Raw genomic sequence first — 10,647 nt, forward strand, 5'->3', positions numbered from 1 at the left:
CTTCCTTCCTTCCTTCCTTCCTTCCTTCCTTCCTTCCTTCCTTCCCTCCCTCCCTCCCTCCCTTCCTCCCTCCCTCCCTTCCTCCTCCCTCCTTACGTCGTTTTACTCTGTCACCCAGGCTGGAGGGCAGTGGCTCTATCTTGGCTCACTACGACCTCTGCCTCCTGGACTCAACCAATTCTCTTGCCTCAGCCTTCCAAGTAGCTGGGACTACAGGCACATGCCACCTGCCTGGCTAATTTTTTTGTTATTTTGGAAACATGGGGTTTCCCCATGTTGCTCAGGCTAGTCTTGAACACCTGAGCTCGAGAGACCTACCCTCCTTGGCCTCAAAGTGCTGGGATTACAGGTGCCTGGCCAGAAGCTTGCTTTTTCCTGGAGCTCCACCAGATCATTGACACAACTTGTCTCAAGCTGAGAGTCCACCTACTCAAAATGTTGAATATGTTGAAGCAGAAGATATCAGGTGACAACTGTGTCTGAGGGTGCGTGACCACAAAACCTGGCAGAGAAGCCCAGGTGCACATGGGTACAGGAAATAGCCCCTTAGGAGAATTCCGTGGTCATTCTGTTTGATTTTGGATAATGATCTCTTCACTGAACTAGGCCTTGTTATGCATGCCTGGGTTTGGGTTCTGGCTTTGCTACTAACTGGCTTTTCCCTGTTAACTGAATGTTGCAACCACTGTGGATCTGACCTTCCTCATCTTGGGAGATGAGGGATTAGGGCACATCATCTTTAGACGATTACTTTTCTAAGGCCTCTGCATATTTCTCCTGACCTGCAGTCATGTGTCAGCTAAGTTACCATCCAGTTACCTTATTTCACCTGTGAATAGGACAGAATATCTGCCTGTGTTTTGTTATTTAAAATGTATGTGAATCCCCATGCTAAATAAGTAGACATTAGCTGCTCTTGGCACAGAAACAAACAAAGGGTAACTATGTGAGATGATGGATATGTTGATTTGCTTCACTATAGTAACATTTTTACTATTGATGTGTATCCTTAAACATTATGCTGTAAACCTTAAATATATGCAATAGAATTCATCTTTAAAAGGAAATTTAAAAATTAAAACATAAAATGTATGTGAATCCCCAAAAGATGCTGCATATTTTATTTTATTTTATTTTACCTATTTTTCTCCCAGACATAAAATTATTTTTCTTTCACCGAACAGGTCTTTGCATAATAAAGGGTACCATACTAGTAACAGCAAATTGTTACTGAACACTTACGAGCCAAAAACTCAGTTATTATGGGATACGTGCTTTGCATGCGTTATTTCACTCAGTCATTGCAATGTTGTGAGGTAAGCACAGTCAGTTACATTGTACAAGTGCAAAAACTGAGACATAGAAGAAAATACTAAATGTTTCAATTACACAAGCATTTAAAATTTATTTTCCTAATATCACCCTATAGATAGTGAAAAGAGTAATGGTGTGGATTCTAAAAATGAGACATTAGCAATGCATATACTAACAAGAGATTAACATCTGGAATACATAAATACCTCCTATGAATCAATTTCTTAAAAGGTATTTATTGTATATATTTAAGGTGTAAAATATGTCTGGGATACATAGATAGTGAAAAAGTTACTATAGTCAAGCAAATTAACGTATCCATCATCTCACCTACTTTTGTGTGTGTGTGGCAAGAGTGCCTAAAATCTACTCTTCAGCAAAAACTCAAGTACAGTAAATATTATTAAGCATTGTATTGCATTTTTTTTTTTTTTTTTTTTTTTTTTGAGATGGAGTCTCGCTTCTGTCGCCCAGACTGGAGTGCAGTTGCCAGACTCAGCTCACTGCAAGCTCTGCTCCTGGGTTTTACACCTTCTCCTGCCTCAGTCTCCCTAGTAGCTGGGACTACAGGCAACCGCCACCTCACCGGCTAGTTTTTGTATTTTTTAGGTTAAGAGAACGGGTATTCACCGTGTTAGCCCGGATGGTCATCGATCTCCTGACCTCGTGATCCCCTGGTCTCGGCCTCCCAAGTGCTGGGAATTACAGGCATGAGCTACCGCGCCAGCCTGTACGTGCATTTTAACATTATCTCTGGGTAACCTCAGTTTCTCCCGAAGCCCCAGCCATAAATGGCGTATATAGTTTGACAATGATTTCTCAAATTATCTGTGTGCATATTTAACCACAAACAACAATTTTCTCTTTGTATCCTCCTATCTTATGGATGCATGTTGAAATGAGAATAGGAATTTTATGAAAATTCTACAGACTGGGCCGGGCACGGTGGCTCAAGCCTGTAATGCCAGCACTTTGGGAGGCCCAGATGGGCGGATCACAAGGTCAGGAGATCGAGACCATCCTGGCTAACATGGTGAAACCCCGTCTCTACTAAAAAAAAAATACAAAAAACTAGCCGGGCGTGGTGGCGGGCACCTATAGTCCCAGCTACTGGGGAGGCTGAGGCAGGAGAATGGCCTAAACCCAGGAGGCGGAGCTTGCAAGTGAGCTGAGATCCGGCCACTGCACTCCAGCCTGGGCGACAGAGCGAGACTCTGTCTCAAAAAAACAAAAAAACAAAAAAACAAAAAAAAAAAAAGAAAGAAAATTCTACAGACTGTTTTCCAATCCCATCATCTAAAGGACAACTGATTTTCCTATTGATAATATTGATATTATTGATACAAATTATAATAGTTATCACATGTAGTGCTAAGTGCTTTCTAGAGGATTGTCTATGTAGTTCTCACAATAACTTTGCTGGCATCATCATTCTCTTTTCCAGACTAGGAAACTAAAGTTCAAGTTAAGTAACTTGCCTAAAGAAGATATACCATGTGGTAGGTAGAATTAATGTCTGAGCCCAGGTTGTCTGACTTTTAAGCACTATGCTTTATTGCTTCAGTTGTCTTTAAGAAGTTATAATAAAATTAGAGTTTGTTAGTCATCTTGGGAATCTACCTGGAGGGGCACAAGCAGAGGTCAGTACTTCTTTGCAAGCTCTACAGAGACAGTTTTAACAAAGCAGGGAAGTGTCAGATAACGATGTTTCAGCGCAACTCGTGCAAGTTGCTTAACCTCACTGGGCCCCGGTTTCATCCTCTGCAAAATGAAGCCGTGGCATGAGAAGATCTCTGAGGCCCCTTCTTAATTGAATGACTCGAATGCTCCCTAATTTAAAGAAGCTTGTGAAATGAGAAAAGAAAAGAGGAAGTAAAAGGGAGGTTGGGGAGGACTCAGCCCATCAGCATAGAATCTTCTGGATGGACTTTCCTCACCTTCCTCAGCTGCTCATCTCCCATTCTACAAAGGGCAGAGTTGGGTTTTGTTTGTTTTGACTTTGGTCCTTTGCACAGGAAAAAAGAAATGGAGAATTAACAACTATATGTTTAACCAGGTTAATGTGGGCCCCATTTGTTAGGCTCCAAAGCCCATATTATTTTTTCCCACTGACTTACTACTCCAGTTTTCTCTATTTTCTGCTTCACAGATGCCCACACAGATTAACTTTCACAGTGGAGCCCTCACATCCCCATATTGGCTATTCAGCAAAGCATTGGCAAGCATTAGATGTGCTGAGATGGGGACTTAATCTTCTCAGGCTCAATTAAAATGTCAAATTAAATTAGGATGGTTACTCACAGTGTGCATATGACATAGCACAAATCAGTGTTTTGCTTGCAAATTCAGTGAAATTTCCAAGACATTGCAAGTGAATTACACTTAAAATTTACACCCATATCAGGATAGAGCATCATCTGTTTCATTAATGCAGCTCTAAATGGACTGAGGACAAGAAAAGGTAGAACTCCTAAGTTTAGATTAAACAAATTACCTGGGTAATTCAGAGAAAGGCAACTTTCACGTCTCATAGAACATCGATTGAGTTAGATGCACCAGGGATTCAAAACCAGGCTCTGCATTATTACAGGACTCAAGCAAGTTGCTAATTTCACTGAGCCTCGATTTTACCACCAGTAAAATGGGGATATTCTTCTTTATGGGGATGAAAGATTGGAAAAGACATGTGAAAATTATAGGACTATACTGATCAAGAATAAATGTTCCATGAATATTTGTTTCCTTCCTCTTCTTCCTTCCCTGCTCTGATGTGGTCTGTTTTGTTGCAAGGCTTCAGTGAAGCTAGGTAACTGCTTCCACACCAAATGCTTTCCCTTGGATGGGAGCTGACTCTGTCCCCACTCCTTCCTCCTTAAAATAGATTTTGTCTTTGAGGAGTATTAAAGAGACAAGAAGTTCTGGGGAATTGCAAGGATTGTTTAAAAACTGAANAGAAAGAAAATTCTACAGACTGTTTTCCAATCCCATCATCTAAAGGACAACTGATTTTCCTATTGATAATATTGATATTATTGATACAAATTATAATAGTTATCACATGTAGTGCTAAGTGCTTTCTAGAGGATTGTCTATGTAGTTCTCACAATAACTTTGCTGGCATCATCATTCTCTTTTCCAGACTAGGAAACTAAAGTTCAAGTTAAGTAACTTGCCTAAAGAAGATATACCATGTGGTAGGTAGAATTAATGTCTGAGCCCAGGTTGTCTGACTTTTAAGCACTATGCTTTATTGCTTCAGTTGTCTTTAAGAAGTTATAATAAAATTAGAGTTTGTTAGTCATCTTGGGAATCTACCTGGAGGGGCACAAGCAGAGGTCAGTACTTCTTTGCAAGCTCTACAGAGACAGTTTTAACAAAGCAGGGAAGTGTCAGATAACGATGTTTCAGCGCAACTCGTGCAAGTTGCTTAACCTCACTGGGCCCCGGTTTCATCCTCTGCAAAATGAAGCCGTGGCATGAGAAGATCTCTGAGGCCCCTTCTTAATTGAATGACTCGAATGCTCCCTAATTTAAAGAAGCTTGTGAAATGAGAAAAGAAAAGAGGAAGTAAAAGGGAGGTTGGGGAGGACTCAGCCCATCAGCATAGAATCTTCTGGATGGACTTTCCTCACCTTCCTCAGCTGCTCATCTCCCATTCTACAAAGGGCAGAGTTGGGTTTTGTTTGTTTTTGACTTTGGTCCTTTGCACAGGAAAAAAGAAATGGAGAATTAACAACTATATGTTTAACCAGGTTAATGTGGGCCCCATTTGTTAGGCTCCAAAGCCCATATTATTTTTTCCCACTGACTTACTACTCCAGTTTTCTCTATTTTCTGCTTCACAGATGCCCACACAGATTAACTTTCACAGTGGAGCCCTCACATCCCCATATTGGCTATTCAGCAAAGCATTGGCAAGCATTAGATGTGCTGAGATGGGGACTTAATCTTCTCAGGCTCAATTAAAATGTCAAATTAAATTAGGATGGTTACTCACAGTGTGCATATGACATAGCACAAATCAGTGTTTTTGCTTGCAAATTCAGTGAAATTTCCAAGACATTGCAAGTGAATTACACTTAAAAATTTACACCCATATCAGGATAGAGCATCATCTGTTTCATTAATGCAGCTCTAAATGGACTGAGGACAAGAAAAGGTAGAACTCCTAAGTTTAGATTAAACAAATTACCTGGGTAATTCAGAGAAAGGCAACTTTCACGTCTCATAGAACATCGATTGAGTTAGATGCACCAGGGATTCAAAACCAGGCTCTGCATTATTACAGGACTCAAGCAAGTTGCTAATTTCACTGAGCCTCGATTTTACCACCAGTAAAATGGGGATATTCTTCTTTATGGGGATGAAAGATTGGAAAAGACATGTGAAAAATTATAGGACTATACTGATCAAGAATAAATGTTCCATGAATATTTGTTTCCTTCCTCTTCTTCCTTCCCTGCTCTGATGTGGTCTGTTTTGTTGCAAGGCTTCAGTGAAGCTAGGTAACTGCTTCCACACCAAATGCTTTCCCTTGGATGGGAGCTGACTCTGTCCCCACTCCTTCCTCCTTAAAAATAGATTTTTGTCTTTGAGGAGTATTAAAGAGACAAGAAGTTCTGGGGAATTGCAAGGATTGTTTAAAACTGAATCACCCTAAAATGAGACTATATTATATTTCTTTTAAAACTTCCATGTAAACAATTTAATTTTAGATTTTATTTATTGCTCCCTTTCTTCATTGAAGCCAGAGGTCACTCTGTGAATGATGAGAAATGTCAGTGAACACAGGCACAGCTAATTAAGAGAATTCCCTCTGGCTCTGGAGCAAAATACTCAGGAGACTTAACTCATGGCCCAAAGCTGGATCTGCAAAATTGTGCTGGATTATGCATCTAGACACACAGGCCATGGGTATTCACGTATTAGGTAGAAGAGATAGAGATGAGAGAGAGAGAAGGAAGTGGGGGAAGAGACAGGAGAGAAAGAGGAGAAAGAGGAGAGAGAGAGGAGGGAGAAGGGAGAAAGAGAGAGCAGGGAGAGAGAAAGAAATGTGGAAGTACCAGAAGCAGGGGATTTCTATCAGAGAAGTTCCTATGTGAGCATCAGCATTCTCTGTAACTCCTGTTATCTCCACTTTCCCTGCTGACTAGGATATGTCTGACTTCCCCCAAATTGGGCTGTGGGTCTAGCGCAGGTCTGGAGAGTCGGGCCATCTCTAAAACACTGGTGACATTTCAGAGGTAGTCAAGGATTTGAATGTGCTATGCTGCTTGCCTGGCAATTTGGCATATTATGGGATTACAAGTTTGTCTCTCAGGACACCAGAAGCCTTCTTGGTTAGGGATTCCAACCTCTCCCCACAGCCCCTGTCCCTGGTGACATGGAGGAATCCATACTCCCCACTTGGCGGTGCTGCCTTCTACCACCTCAGCCCCATGAAGGACTATGAAAACTTCAAAACTGGATGAGAAAAACCAAAGACAAGATTATTTTGTAAGAGACAATAAATATTGTGATCAATCCAGAGAATGGCTCAAATTACTAGAAATGTAATTTCTTACCATTTCTCTTTGTGAGAGAAACAACTTATTATTTCTTGCCTGTGCATTCATAGCATGTTTTTCTAACCCACATTCACATGCACAAAGAGAGAGAACTCAAGAGATCCAGTGAGCTTTGCTGAGTGCCCAATGTGTGAAGTCATGCCACACAAATATTATTTTAAATAATCCTCAAAGAAAACTGTGCATTAAGGAAGCCATTGCCTTTGGTATCTCAATATATTCACAAAAGTGTTAAATTAGCATGAAAAGTTAGACAGAAGTGAGACAGAATTTTTTTAATGACCATTTGTGCTAAGATTATCAGGCTCTTTAAGAAAGCCCAGGTGAATTTTTACCAGCGATAAAATGTACTCTCTGGCTGAGGACACCAGAGAGTAACACGACACAGAGTGATTCAGGATGTGCTTATTGCACGGCTAAATGTTGCTGACGTTTCAGGGGCAACAGGAGACTCATCTCTGGGTATGCCAGTGTAGACTTGAATACAGGATCCCAGGCAACAATAACACAAACCGAGAATAAGGACTCTCAAAATGTGAAACTGGAAAAAATTTCTTCCATGTGATTCTTCCTAAGAATGTGGGAGGATCACCTAAGCCTCAGGAGGTTGAGGCTGCAGTGAACTGTGTTCATGCCCCTGCACTTCAGCTCGGGTGATACTAGTGAGACCTGTCTCAAGAAAAATAGTAATAGGCCACGCATTGTGGCTCATGCCTTTAATCCCAGGACTTTAGGAGGCCAAGGCAGGCAGATCGCTTGAGCCCAGGAATTTGAGACCAGCCTTGGCAATATGGAGAAATCCCGTCTCTACTAAAAATGGTAAAATTAGCCAGCGTGGTGATGCGCGCCTATAGTCCCAGCTACTCGGGAGGTTGAGGTGGGAGAATCCCCTGAGCCTCCTGAGTAGCTAGGACTACAGGCACGCACCACCACGCCCTGTGAATTGCAATTCAGAGGCATTGTGGCTATTGATCCTTTTTGTATCAATACGTAATTTTAGTCAAATTATTGAACACTTCTGCATTCTTCTCAGGAACAAAATTTGAAAGTTTCTATCACCAGGCCTGACACATAGAAGGCACTCAACAAATGTTGGTTCTCTTTTTCTAGCTGCATAATTTCAACTCCCCAGGGCTTCTCTTTTCCTGCTAGCTGATGTTTGTCATGTACTGTGCTCTCCCAAATGAGCTCAGACCCACATCTTTCCCTCAGAATGACTTTGTGGTGCTGAGCGTCTACTGAAAACAGAAGCTTGATGTTGCTCAGAGCCTACTTCCCTAGCGGCAAACTCGTGCTCTCTCTCCAAAGCAAGGAAGGACCAAATTCCAGTTGAGGCCTGAAAAATGCTTGCCTGTTTCTGTTCAGTGACAGCATGGTTAGTCCTCAGGTTTTGCATCTGTGAAGCATGGATGGAGAAAGAACTGTTCTTCTCTTGGAATTTCACACATCTCACAAAAGAGTAAGATGCTTTTGTTACTAAGCTTGTGCTATATCTGCTTTGGGAGGGAATATATTCTTACAAATTAAAAAAAAACACAAAGCCAATGGCAAGATTCACGATGCCTGCTAGGGACTGAACTGCTGCCCCCCGTCTCCCCAGACCAACAGGCTGACATGGTCCTCTTGATCCCCCTTGCCTGATTATCCCTGCAGTGAGGATCGCCAGGCCAACCTTGACTCCAGTGGCTCTAGGTCTCTGTGTGAAGGGGTGACCATGAGCCCTCTGGGTGAGAGCAGTCTGCCTTTCCCCACTCTGAATGAAGAACTGCCCAGGGCTTATCAGACCCACACCCCAAGTTACCATAGGTCTAGAGTTTAATTATAGATTATGTTTATGAAACATGCTGGCTGGGAAGTCCTCTAAAAGGGAAGAAATTATTTCAGGTCATACCTAAAGAACTTCTCCTAATGGTGGCTGAAATTCAAACCTTGACATTTTGAAGGCCCACTGATCAGCTGTCCTAGCTGGGACTCCTTGAATTTTTCTAAAATCTGTCTCTTAATATGTGATTGGGTGTTTTCCATATTTGCTTTTAGTTATCTCATATGTAAAGGGCTATTATTATTACTAATATTTTTATGTTTTGAGCCAGAGTTTCGCTCTTGTTGCCCGGGCTGGAGTGCAATGGCGTGATCTTGGCTCACTGTAACCTCCGCCTCCTGGGTTCAAGCAATTCTCCTGCCTCAGCCTCCCAAGTAACTGGGATTACAGGGATGCACCACCACACCCCGCTAATTTTGCATTTTTAGTAGAGACCGGGTTTCACCATGCTGGTCAAGCTGGTCTTGAACTCCTGACCTCAGGTGATCCACCCTCCTCGGCCTCCCAAAGTGCTGGGATTACAGGCGTGAGCCACCACGCTCAGCCCTATTATTATTTTTGACAACAACAGCAACAATCTTTCTGCCTATCTGACTGCAGGAATTTAATACACAGTTTTTGTCAGTGGTAGAAATTCTATCACTGTATGACTCATGAGTACATAATGATGTGCTTTACCATACTTCCTCTTGGAGGGCTAAATTCCCTGCACTCTAAGGGAGGATTTCATGATGCGTTTCTCTTATATCACCAGAAAATTCTTTAGTGGAAGACAGTTTAATATTTGACAGCTTTGAACTTTTTTTTTTCCTCTTTCAACCAGTCTTTTTACATTGCCTGCTTAAAAACAGGAAACCACATATCTCCACCCCAGCACAACCCACCATCCACCAGCACAGACCGTATCAGTTTGGATCTAGTCTTTTTCTTCCGAGCCTGGCCAGGTGCCTGCTCCTACTTTGCAGGAAACCCCTCCATGCACTCCCGGTGGTGTTCTCAGAGCCCTTCTCCAGAATATTCAGGATTGCACCTCCTGGGCTGCAGCGCACCCTATACCCTCCCTCTTTGAGCCTCCTCCGCTGAGTCACTGCTACCCTTCCCTGCTCTAACTTCCCCTTCTCTGCAGCCTCCTTAGCAATTTCTTATCATAAAGTTTGTTTTAAAGCAGAACTGCCCCTCTAAAAAAATAATAAACTGTCCAGGGCTGTAGCCCCGTCTAGAGGTTTCTGACTTAGCTCTGCGCCCACCTGAAGCCTCCCCAGCCCGAGGTATTTGAACTTACATTCAGTGCTTCACGTCTCTGTTCGGGGTGCCTGTGTCTCTCAACTCTGACTTCTGAGTACTGGCAGTTAGAACAGGAAGGAAGTTAATGAGAAAAAAAAAATGCTTTAGACCTACTTGAAGAGGAAACCCTGGGCTGTCTCAAATCCTGTTCCTTTGCACTGCCTATCTCTTGATCAGCCAACTTGAGCAGCATTCTTGTCAATTAATGGCACATGTGCGAGCATGACAGCCCGTGTGACGTGGAGATGCATGAATGTACACGCAAGATTGTGGAGCCTATAGCTATGGGTATTATGAATAATTGTGAGGGTATGTCTGATAATCAGGTCATTTCAGTGCATAAGCCTACGGAGGCAAGGAGCCTGAAACCAGTAGCAATAAATTCACATGGGCTCTACTTTGTACCTCTCACTTCTGTTCCCACTGGGTACCCGCCAGCTTCATTATCAACCAATATGTTGAAAGTTTGCTGGCAGTGAATGTAGAGTGTTAAGAAATTATGATTGTTAACGGCATATACTTGGTCCTAAATTTAAAAATGTGTCCTTAAACAGATTTTTGGAGTTTTGTTGGTTATAATTTCAAGATGTAGCTTTGTGTTGCACTACAAACAATCAAATATTGTTTGTAATAGTTTTTGCTGATTTTTCTTCAAATGAA

The 10,647-nt window shown here is 42.1% G+C and overlaps 1 protein-coding gene across 1 annotated transcript in view; it reads right to left on the bottom strand.

The window, feature by feature from the left end:
• The window catches only part of ARHGDIB (Rho GDP dissociation inhibitor beta), a 22,665-nt gene extending 12,445 nt beyond the window's left edge, over positions 1-10,220 (bottom strand). Inside the window, exon 1 of the mRNA XM_017873659.1 lies at positions 9,986-10,220. The gene's annotated coding sequence lies outside the window, so the exon portion shown is untranslated. The remainder of the gene's footprint in view (positions 1-9,985) is intronic.
• Between the last annotated feature and the right edge of the window lie 427 nt (positions 10,221-10,647).

The sequence above is a fragment of the Rhinopithecus bieti genome, unplaced genomic scaffold (genome assembly GCF_001698545.2).
Source record: "Rhinopithecus bieti isolate Rb0 unplaced genomic scaffold, ASM169854v2 scaffold_110, whole genome shotgun sequence".
In the NCBI taxonomy this organism is placed as follows: Eukaryota; Metazoa; Chordata; class Mammalia; order Primates; family Cercopithecidae; genus Rhinopithecus; species Rhinopithecus bieti.